General features: G+C 38.2%; 1 protein-coding gene across 1 annotated transcript in view; it reads right to left on the bottom strand.

Annotated features, from left to right (window-relative positions):
• The window catches only part of pkib (protein kinase (cAMP-dependent, catalytic) inhibitor beta), a 37,856-nt gene extending 25,706 nt beyond the window's left edge, over positions 1-12,150 (bottom strand). Inside the window, exon 1 of the mRNA XM_059349621.1 lies at positions 11,774-12,150. The gene's annotated coding sequence lies outside the window, so the exon portion shown is untranslated. The remainder of the gene's footprint in view (positions 1-11,773) is intronic.
• Positions 12,151-12,609: the final 459 nt, after the last annotated feature.

Raw genomic sequence — 12,609 nt, 5'->3', positions numbered from 1 at the left:
TCTCGCGACTGAATTTGAATATTTGTTTATACTGAGGTTTTCTTTTTGTAGGATGATGTTAGTCATCAGTAGTAGCCAGTTCATTGCAGTGAGGGCATTTCTTCAGTCTCGACCTCACTGCATAAAATGAGCTGCTTTGACCCCTAGGATAATCACAGCCTCATGAAACTTTAAAACCATAAACTAGAGACCTAGAGCATTCAGAGGATGCGCTCTCCTTGGTTTATTGACAATAAGGTTGTTTTTTTTTATATAATTTAGAGAACAGAGGTGCTCATCTTCCAATTGCAAACACTGAAATCTCCCAAATGACCAAAGTTTTTGATACAAAATCACAGCATGGATTTTTCTATGTTGTTCCAAAGGTCTTGATATATTGATGTAATATTCTGGAGGTTTTTGTTGACCATTTTTACCCATTCTCGGTATTAAGAAAATTGCCTAATTCAGCACCAAATATGTGAAATAAATGGTCAACCCAAAAATTGCTGCAACAACTAATGGGACATAGCCAAACATGGACATGGATATATATTCTGAACCCTTACACACTTAATAGGTTTAATAAATTGATTAATTAAGTCATGTTTATAAGAAATTTTTGACCAGAACAACTTGACACACAGTGCTGATAAATATCCACTGCCCTCAACCCTCGATCCTCTACAAAGGGGGGTTGATCCCTATTAGGGTTTTTCAACCGGGAGCCAATATAAATGATATATCGATATATTTTTTTAATTGGATATGGAATTAGACCACATCGCATATATCAATATATTTTAATTTTCTGTCTTTTATATATAAATGCTGCCCTTACTAGGGTTTGTCATATTAAGTTATTTTTCAATGTTCGTTATTCTTTTCTCTTATACATATATTTATTCCAGAAAAAGATTGGCCTAATTTATTTAATAGGCTATTTTTATTTAAGATATTTTTTTATTTAAATGTGCACTTAATGGAGCTTTGATTTTTTTTTTTTTTTTACTAAGGTACTCCTGTTGTTATACAGTATTTATGTTCACTTAAATAAACAGTTTCAATAAAACTACTTGTGACATGTCATATTTGACTTTGACTGAACATTTGCTCTCACTTTGCGATAAAAATATCGGGATATATATCGTAAATCTATATTCAGCCTAAATATATCGGATATCGGAATATGACTTTTGGTCCATATCACCCAGCCCTACGCCGAATACACTCTTATTAAAACTGAATGTAAGATGTTGATGTTGGACTTTGCTGTAAGCTAACGCTAACCCGTATCAATCACATTGCAGTTAAACAAATCAAATAAATTAATGATAACACGTTTTTGGTTGGTCTCTCTCAACGTCACCGAGTTGGTCTTGGTCTTGCTAGCCCGCTAACACTAGCACGCTATCGATCGCCAGCTAACGTTAGCACGCTAGTGCTAGCCCGTATCAATCGCATTGCAGTTAAACAAATCAAATAAATGAATGATACACATTTTAGTTGGTCTCTCCAAACGGCACCCAGTTGGTCTTGTTGGTCAGATAGCCCCGCCCCCAGCCCCTGAGGTAGCGGTTCACGATTCAAGGGATCTGGGAGCCGGCTCTTTGGCGATGGAAAACCAAAGAACCGTTTGCAACAATAGAAACAATTTAACTTAAAAATCTGACCAGATATTCAGTGTCAGCCATTGAGGTTCAATATCAGTCCCTCAAACTGAAAAATGTAAGTTTCCATGAGCTCAAGGTGAAACGTCAAAGTGCTAACTGTCGGACCTGCAGTCTTAAACACAAAGCCAACAAATTTACCAGAGAACAGCAGAATATTCACAATCGAGAAGCTACAAGCAGAGAATGTTTGGCTTTTCTTTGTGACAAATCACAACCAAAATGTATATATCATCAAAGCTTTGACAAGTAATCTTCTTTTGACTGGCTACTTGTTTCAGAATATAATCCATCCAGCACTACTACTATTAGCTTTCAGGATCCATATATCAGTGGCATCCTTGTAGCGGCAGTAAGGCCAGGAGAATAAATCTACACATGTCCGATACGTGTGACACAGAGAGGACAGTGTGTGCAGCCGTCACATCAATATTACAGCACAGAGCCTGTTGTTTGGGAGAGTGTAACCGAGGCCGTCCTCCACCCCGGGCGCTCTCCGAACTAGAGCATCGTGGCAACAGCGATGCAGCCTGGGTGGCTGCGGCTGCACGTGCACCTCCTGCACGCTGGGGCCTCAAGCACTCTCTGACAACCACCCGGGCAAATAAGACACACACACACACAAAAAATGCTATAAGGCCAACACACATACTGCCACCCTGCATCAGCACAAGTGTCAAGCTCTTGTGTTGTCTTAGAGTGCGTGATTAAAGCTGCACTAAGCAATAGGGATAAAAGAGGAGCTGCAACAGAAGAGGAGTTCATCTCCAGTAGGAGAGACATTGGGATTCTCCATCTATCCATCCCGACATATCCCTACATTTACACTGGTCCAAGCTTAACAGATGTGGACTGGCAACCATTTCGATAAACATACAAAAAGATCCCAAGGCGCAAAATTTCACAATAGTCCCACCTGCATGATCTGGGGCCAAAATTACCAACATCAGATCTTCTGTCACTCTGAATTCATCATACCTTGAGCTAGGGCTGGGCGATATAAAGATATATTTTTAAATGTGATATGGAAATAGACCATATCGGATATATAGATATACTTCGAAAAAATTTTATTTCTTTGTATATATAAATGCTGCTCTTACTAGGGTTCGTCATATTTAGTTATTTTGTAATGTTCATTATTCTTTTCTCATATAAATATATTTATTTTGGAAAAAGATTGGCCTATTTTATTTCATAGGCTATTTTTATTTAAGATTTCTTTTTTATTTAAATGTGCACTTTATGGAGCTTTGATTTTTTTTAAAATGAAGAGAAAAAGGTCCTCCTGTTGTTACAGTATTTATATTCAATAAAATTACTTGTTACATGTCATATTTGACGTTTTTATTTGTATACATACATATTTTATTTTGTGCGGGCAGTACATTTTATTCATCTTGTTTTAATTTAATGTATTTTATCTTATTGTATTTTACTGTTCTATTTTTTGTTTAATCTTTTTTTAATTGTGTTGCTTGTGTTGTATTGCTCTCACTTTGTGATAAAATTATCAGGATATATATCGTATATCGATATTCAGTCTAAATATATCGGGATATGACTTTTGGTCCATATTGCCCAGCCCTACCTTGAGCTTCAACTAACAATAACTTAGATTTTTGTGAGTATTTTCTTGATTGAATAAATTGAATCGTCAGAATTTCCCAAGTTGGTAGTATCAGAGTACTTGTTTTGTTCTTGTTTGACCAACACTTCAAGACTGAAGATATCAATATTATTATCACATAAGACAAAGTAAAGTAGCAAATCATCAAGACCTCTGAGCACCAGAGATATCTGGAACTTCAGTAGTAATCAATAACAAAGATTCAAACCCTCACCCAGATGGTGGGGTTGCTGAGCATGACTTTAAAGGACTCAGCCAGACAGAGGTGGACAGCACAACAGTGTTTTCCCTCAGTTGACTACTGTAGCTTAAGACTTTCATCTGCTCATAGCTTAATCCCAACAGAGCACCACGGTTGCAATTCAGCACTGCACTGCATACACACTTTTTAGCCTAATATTGAAACTGAGCAGCTTATGGTAGCGAGAGCAACAGCTCAGCACACTGCCCAGCAGGGCTGTTACTCTTTCCAATAACAAAATAGCTAGCACTAGCTACAAAAGTGAGAAAATCATCACAATTTCATTTAATTTGCAAAGAGTTTAGTAGTTTAGTAGTTGTCGGCTGTCAACTTAGAAAACTGTGATTACTCTGAGCAGCATACATGTGAATAAGTAAAGATATAACATATTTGTTGCTTTTCCTTGATTGTCTGAATAAGTTGCTTAATTTGTCATGAGTAGCTTTTTAGAAATAAAATTGCTAAGTGGGTCATAAAGTTGCTAAATCCAGCAAAAAAGTTGACAGCACTAGTGTGAAAAAACTTTCAAAAATTTGCTTTAAAACATTTTTTTGCTTGACTGTAGTGGTTTTTGTCTTTTTAGAAAAATAGTTAACGAGCCAAACAGGAGATGGAAGCGCTTCTTTGCCAATAAGTTCTGACGTAGCGAACATTTTACTCACATGACTGTGAGCTGTTTCTGCTCTGCCGGTCAAGATGAGCTGACATGAAAGAACAATTATAGGTTGCCCAATTGAATCTAATTCCTGAAGACATTTTTTCTCTCATGGGTGCCAAATATGTCTTTTGATCAATTTCTTCTTCTTTTACTGTTTACTGGCGGATTAGCCTACAGCAATACATTACACTGAAATCTTCTGGCTAGAGTACATGTATGCAGTGTTGTTTATTCGACCAAAACCAGGTGATGGAAACGTCCCTAATCCGCATTTTCTTTAATTTCGCTTCAAAATTCAATTAGACTTTAATGGAAACTCCGCTACCGGTGCCTAGTCCTCACTTAGGGCTGGGCGATATGGACCAAAAGTCATATCCCGATATATTTAGGCTGAATATCGATATATGATATATATCCTGATACTTTTATCACAACTTAAGAGCAAATGTTCAAAGTCAAATAAAAATATAACATGTCACAAGTAGTTTTATTTAAACCATTTATTTAGGTCAATATAAATACTGTAGTACTATAACATGAGTACCTTTTTTTTTTTTTTTTTTTTTTTTTTTTTAAATCAAAGCTCCATAAAGTGCACATTTTAAAAAAAGATATCTTAAATAAAAATAGCCTATGAAATAAAATAGGCCAATCTTTTTCTGAAATAAATACATTGATATGAGAAAATAATAATGAACATTACAAAATAACTAAATATGACAAACCCTCGTAAGGGCAGCATGTATATATAAAGCAGCTTGCCTGGAGCAAGGATCACAGGTCAAACTTTATCCATATCGATATGTGGTCTAATTCCATATCACATTTAAAAATATATCGATATATCTTTTATATCGATAAATCGCCCAGCCCTATCCTCACTGCACCTTTCTCTTTCTGTGTGCCCAACACTTTACCTTTGGTGAAAACCAGATCACAAGACAGGTGAGAAGTTAGTGTCACCTGAAATGACAGCAAACCGAAGTAAAGGCAGGAATGGAAAGACAAGGTTCCAGGTGCAGCTGTACACAGGCATCTTCATTGAAAACCATGTTTGATGGTGCCCATTGAAACGCTATTCAAAACAGCAGCCACACTCATCGCCCTCTTACAGACACTCCATTTGCCAATCAACAGCATGAGCTCTTCACATGGTTGATGTCTGACAAACCGCGTTGAGATGCCGTGACTGTTTCTAGGGCAGACGGAATTCCGTGCGGTAATTACGGGGGAAAACCAAGCAGCTGATTCTATTGTGCGGTGCGATACACTGAAAAGGTCACTGATCTGTGGATTGGATGGATGCCTTGGGAATTACAATGACCCCTTTGTCTCCACAGAGGAACCATCTCATCTCACCTACTGTTCCCTTCCCATCTAATCAGTATGGAGAGGCTGGCAGCAGGAGAGATGACATTGACGAACCACAGTCCTTTCCCATTGGCAGAGACATGCTGGGGGGAATCTATTGAGTTATGCTGCCACCCCCTGCCTCTCATGGGCTGCTGGGAAAATGGGCACAGAGAGGTTGAGGTCAGAGCAGTGTAACACATCGTCGAAGGAAACAGGTCTCTTCTGTTATTATTATCAACCTCCGTCCTTCATCTCTGCTGTCATATACGTCTTCCGGACCCAGGTGGGGAAAGAATTGACTGGTATATTTTAATGGAAGAGATAAAAGTAGTTGTAGCCAAATGGCAGCCAGCCATAGGTCACTGTAAAGGGCAATGGGCTTTACAGAAGCACCGGCTCGGACTAAACTCTTATAGGTCACTGGTCAATACAGAGGAATAATGAATGACTAGAATTTAGCACGGCAAATTACTGTTTCTATCCTGAGAGTGGCAAGGCCCGCAATCAATGGGAATTAAATTTGGCGCCGGGTGGTAAAGTTGTAAGTGACAGGCAACACTTGGCTGTCGTTTATCTTGCTCCCGAGAGTCACGCTTCAAAGGAGCTCTTTTCTTTGCGCAATTCTATGGGGGACAAAAACAACAAGTGTCCTTCCACTTTTCATCTCAAATCCTCCGCAGCAGGATAAGGAGGTCTTGGTATCATTCAATCTGTTTCAGGCCCTTTTTCGTTGCAATTTTTCTCAGCTCTGACACACAAAGATGACATCACCGTTTATAATTCTGCTTGCATAGCTCTGGTTGGGTTGGTCGTCATTGATTTTTTTGTTGCTCTGTTAAATTAAAGTCACAGCCAGGGATCAGTACAGTGTGCAGATCTTTTGTCTGACTTCTGCCTTCAATTAGTTTTTTTAATCCAGCACCTGGAAAAAGTTATTTGGATGTGCACTGTGTTGAAAATATATTTACTTGAGGGGGAACAAATCGTGCTAGTCTCGAGGCTGTATGTACAAGGAGGATTAAAAAAAGAAAAAGAGATGTGGAGACAAATAACCAAGAGGAATCACACTAAGCCACAGTAATAAACACGGATGGTCTGAACGTCTTTATAGTCCAAAAGTCTGCAAGAAGATCTCCAACCGAAATGACAGGTCATTTGTCAATACCACCCATAATGACTCATACATGAGTGTTTTGTGGCACAGAGCAGAGCGTTCTAAAAATAGTGCACACGTCATTACACGTACGAATTGCTGTTGTAAGAAATGGCTGCAGTTTAATTTCTGCAATTTACGCTGCAAAACCACTGACCTAGGTTTAGGACAAAAAAGTTCCTGGTAAGGCGTTATAAAAGACAGTCTAAACAGTAAATAAATGTATGTAAATGTCAGAAGAGAAGTAGTTACAAGGATGTGACTACTGAAAGTGACATAGTTACGTAAAAACATGATGCACGGAAGTTAAGTGCAGTAAAAGTAAACTGTGTGATTTAGTTTTCATATGTCCAAAAGTTATCATAAAAAAACAAAGACATGCAGCATCTCCTTTAACCCTTTGATGCACAATATGGGTCTAAAGTGACCCGAAAGTTTTTATGTTCTATATCTTTGCAATAAATTATTTTCATCATTCAGTATTCCAAGTTTTCCTCAATTAGTTTGTTTTTGATCATCATACATCCTAATTGTATGTTTTCCTTTATTTATTTTTGAATAAAATCCCTTTTTGTGTCACAACTCTTCTAATGCACAACATGGGTCAAAAATGACCCATATTGTAGCTAAGTAGCTTGTTAAGCTAACTACTTAGTTAACTTCTTGGCTAAGTATTTAGCTAAGTAGCTTGCTAAACTAAATACTTAGCTAACTTCTTAGCTAAGTAGCTTGCTAAGCTAACTACTTAGCTAACTTCTTGGCTAAGTAGTTAATTTAGCACGCTACTTACCCCAGTAGTTAGCTATGTAATAATACAAAAACTTTTTTCTTCATAAAGTATTAGAAGCAAAATGGAAATAATGATCTGTTGTTATCAAAAACAAGATATTTAAAGAATACTTGGAATATTCAATCATAAAATAAGTTGATATCAAAAGACAGAGCACAGAAACACACATCAAGCATTAAATAACATGGGAAATGAATGTGGGTCAATATGTGTCAATATGTTGTGCATCAAAGGGTTAAGAGGCTATCACCAGCAAATGTTTCATTTTTTGTCTGCATGACTAATACTTTTTCAAAATGATTTATTATTTTTTCAATCATCTTATTACTATATACAAAGTTACCAGCTTTGGCGTTTTTGTTTTTTGAAAATACCAGCCTTTGACAGCTTCAGTCCAAAAATATCTGTATTGCACGCACAATAAAGTTGTATAATAAATGTGTTCCTTTTAGCTCTTTAATGAGGGACACAGTTGGACAGGATGAAGATAAGCTGCTTGGTATAGCTGAGGCCGCTGGAGATTAAAGAGATTTTATAGGTAAAGCAGTTACCTGTTTACTGATAGCAGTGGCAGCCTTTGTTCCCAGCTAAAGATAAAGGTAGGGCTGACTGAGGCTGTGCAGGACGTTAGTGATAAACGCTGCCACCTCTGGGACTGCACAATCAGAACAGGTGGGAAAAGCGCACCCGCTGCTATGGCATCATCCTTCTGCCATCCTCTGCGTTAACGCACAGTGACATGAAGCCTGATCTCTGAGAAAGAGCCGGATGTGGAAGGAGAACAGATGAGATGGAGTCAGATGATTCACGGTGACAGAACAGAGCAGGCTGCCAGCTATGATGGTGTGAGCAAAGTACCTTCACTTCCCATGACAACTATCAACTAAGAGAGTTTAAATACGACTAGGACTGCCTGTATTCACGTTTACAATAACAACCAACCTCAGGGTTTACTTTAAATTATATTATACTTTTAGATTATTTGCAGACATAGGTGTGAGGTAAGAGTGAGGAAAAAGAACATTCGCAGTCCACATATCCTCTCATCACTAAAGTTCATGTCATGCAAGAGAGCCAATAAAAATAAATGGAATGGTCAAAGGTCTCATATTGACATTTCAGGCGCGTGTTAAATGATTCACATCAGCTGATGCATTGAGTAACATGCAAGAAAACAATAACAACACTAACTAAAAGTTGCCATTAGCCTTTGAGTAAAATAAATTAAAAAAAAATGTTTCACTCTTTAGCTAGCTAACTGCTAACTTGTTAAGATTTTTTTTAATGCAGTAGTTTGGGAATAGCTAAAAAACTAGAGCTTATGATGATGAAATGTTAGTTAAAAAAAGGATAAAAGTAGACCAGTGCCCACCTTAGCTTGCCTTAGCTTGCTAATTGCTAACTTGCTGCTAAAGTTAGCTAGCTAGCAAAACATCCTCCTTTGCTTTCGAACAGCTAAAAAGTAAAAAAATGAACAAAAAGTTAAAAAAGTCTATTTAGCCTACTTATCTTTAGGGGTTTTAAAGTGTGTTACAAAGTGCACTTGTGGCTGCAGTTCGAGCTGGAAACAGCAATAAAAAATTGTTAAGGTTTTAGTAATCCCGACTGTGCTCCTTGATGAACAGATGATGCTCAACATTGCTGTGAAAAGTGTCAAACCACAAAAAAGCCACTTTGCTACATGTCCAGTACCAGCATTTAGCAACTTAAAACCCTTTTTTTTTTTACTGTGTCCTAACTGAACATATAGAAGGTGGACCGATATATCGGCCGACTGATATATGGGGCCGATATTTGCGTTTTTTACTTGTATCGGCATCGGCCTATACGTGCGTGCGTTCGCCGATCAATTAGCCCATTTCACTGAGCCAACACCAGGCAAGGCTCGGTGCAACATCTGCCATTGTCTGGTGAGCTGCTGCTGATACCGGAAAAAGAAAAACACATCAAATATGTGGATCATCTGAGGCGCCACCACCTTGAGGCCTAGAACAACATACACATTGTTTGCTATCCAACTGTTAATATGTTTTGTTAATAAATGTTTCTTTTTTTGTTTAAATTGAGACTTGTGTTTGAGACTTTGTTATCATTGTGTCATTTTTATTATGTAAATGGAGGGAGAAAAGGCAATATCGGCTTCAAGAATCGGCCAAAAAAAATCGGCAGCACATATCGGGGATCGGTTAAGACTGATGTTAAAATAATCGGTATTGGCCTTAAAAAAACCCATATCGGTCGACAACAATTAAACACATTTGCCATTAAAACTATACAAGCTAACAATATATCACTGTTGTGTTGACAGCTTCTTCTGCTGCCTCCAAGTGACCAAAAAAATAATTGAATGCAGCTTTAAATAACATGATGCTGGGGTTACATGAATATTGAGAGCTGGCATGGCTGAACAGAAATATATGAAAAATAATAAAATATAAAAGTCCTAGTATTGCCAACATTGCTTGATTGACATGTGATCACTGCACCGCAGAGCAGCAGCCAGCCACTGAACCAAGCACAAGCTGTGAGACTGCTTTTAAAATAATGACCTCATGGATATGTAATTAACACAGGGTGAAATCCATAAAATTAAGAAGGAAGTGCCATGGAGCTAAAGGGAGTATTATAAATAGGGAGGAGGAGCTGGTTCCCCTGCAGACTCAGACTTCATTTCCCTTATTTGACACTGATGATTCACTAAAAAGCACATTGAAGAAGACCAGGATTATAACTGCTACACAAAGACAGACACCCTAATACTGTTTTAAATTCTGAGCTTTTTTAGAAACATCTTCTGTTCCTCCTTCACCAAGGCATAAAAACTGAGGCTGGTTCACAGGCCTTAAATTTGCACACGTGGAACTGACGCTAATGTGAATGGGAATAGATGCTCTTCCAAGGATAACTATGTGAATAAGCCATAAGAACATACTCAGCATTATCTCTGATCCCAACCATGTTCTGAACACTCAATATGGATTGTAACCATCAAATCGGAGATACAGGGATATTTAATAAGGTTAGACTGAATTTCTGTCTTTGCTAGAGCTGCTGTTATGTGAAAAATGTCAGATTTGACAACAAAAGTATCATCATCATAAAAACAAAGGGCTTAAACACTCTCACACAGTTTACCTTGTTTCGTTTCGTTTTTCCCCAGGGAAAGTTTCCTTAGGAGTTTAGCTCTTTTAAGTGCCAATAATGACCTTAGGTCTTATGATAGGTAAGGTTATGAAATTGTTTTTTCGTTGCAGTTTTTACATGTTCAGCATTTTAGGATGATCTAAGTGGATAACTGTCTATTTTCAGGAATTCAAAGTGGTCACATTTATAGCTGAATACTGGCACAAAATATTGTCCAATGGACCTTTGACCTAGGGCTGGGCGATATATCAATATAAAAAATATATTTATATATTTTTAAATAGGATGTGGAATTAGACCATATCGCATATATCGATATAGTTTTAAAAAGTCTTTATTTGTAAATGCTGTCCTTACTAGGGCTTGTCATATTTAGTTATTTTGTAATCTTCTTTATTCTTTTCTCATATAAATATATTTATTTCAGAAAAAGATTGGCCTATTTTATTTCATATGCTATTTTTATTTAAGATATTTTTTTTTATTTAAATGTGCAATTTATGGAACTTTGATTTTTTTATGTACTCCTGTTATACATTATTTATGTTCACTTAAATAAACAGTTTCAGTAAAACTACTTTTGACATGTCATATTTGGCTTTGACTTTGACGTTTGAACATTTGCTCTCACTTTCTGATAAAGATATCGGGAAATATATCGTATATAGATATTCAGCCTAAATATATGGGGATATGACTTTTGGTCCATATCGCCCAGCCCTACATTAAGGTCACCGTTTGTACACAGATAATCCAGCTGCCATAGAGCTCTCTGTGGGGAGCCAGTGGCATTTCCATGTGAACAGCTGATCCACACAATGCTCTGAGCCCATATGGAGGAGACAGGTAGGCTGCTGGAGTGGACTGTGGGCCTGTTTGCTACACTAAAAGAGTTACAGTTGAACAAATACGTCTGCTGATGGCAGATACGTTGATAATAATATGTTGTTTCAGTTCCTGTTATTTAAATGTTTTGTCAGTTTCAGAGCAGCTACTGGCTCATTCATTCCTCCCTGCATGCCTATTATCTTCTAGCTTCTCCTCCAGTTTTGGAGGCTTGTCGAGGTCTTTGCACACAGCGACATAAGCCAGTCCCGTGTCCTACCTGTGGAGCAGAACAGGTGACAGTGAATGTGCGCAACGACGGACACTCACCAACTGATTTCAGTGCGCTTCGCCGAGGAAAAAAGCCACGGAGTCCGAAGTTGGAACTAGCCGCCAGCGACCATCTTCTGCAGGGACGAAGAGGAATAAGTGCGGAGTGTCAGGGGGTCCGTCCGGTCCGGTACATTACACTGCTTCATTACAGCTGACACCGCTGGACCCGTGGCATAGTGGACGACACACGGACAGACCAACACTTCACTGTGCGCTCATTCCCAGCAGCAACAGGGAGGAGCGTCAAGGCGACGACTCTTAGCCCGGAGCACACAGGAAAGAGAAGGGATGGGACCTTCAGAGTAAAAGCACGACAGCTGTGGAAACAGAGAAGACGGAAACGACTGAATATGCCTAGGACAGGGGTGGGCAAATGGAGGCCCGGGGGCCGCATAGGGCCCACACCCTCACTTGAAGTAGCCCTCAGTACAACTACATGCATTTGAGCATGAAATCTTAAAAATGCAGAGTAAAAATGCACAAAATTACTTCTTGCAATTAATGTTGGTCTGCTGTTCTTGCACTGAAAAAATAAATAAATCACAGTCAGTGGTTATTTTTTATTTGCTTCCTTTTGTATTCCTATTTATACTGTTATACATGCATTTAAGCTTGGGATTTGTTAAGTTACTGCACTGTAAACATATTTTGTGTGCAGTTTCATCATATCTTGTTAAGTGCACAGTGCTATATGTGGCCCTGTGGTAGTGTCGATCAAAAATTGTGGCCCCCTCCAGCATTAAAGTTGCCCATCCCTGACCTAGGAGGAAAAACAGCTGGTAGCATGAGATGAATTAAGAAATAAAATATACCAACAAAAAACTTAATTATAG

This window comes from Centropristis striata, chromosome 14 (assembly GCF_030273125.1).
Source record: "Centropristis striata isolate RG_2023a ecotype Rhode Island chromosome 14, C.striata_1.0, whole genome shotgun sequence".
In the NCBI taxonomy this organism is placed as follows: Eukaryota; Metazoa; Chordata; class Actinopteri; order Perciformes; family Serranidae; genus Centropristis; species Centropristis striata.
Note: the sequence above shows the minus strand (reverse complement) of the source record. Positions and strands in the feature narration are given on the sequence as shown.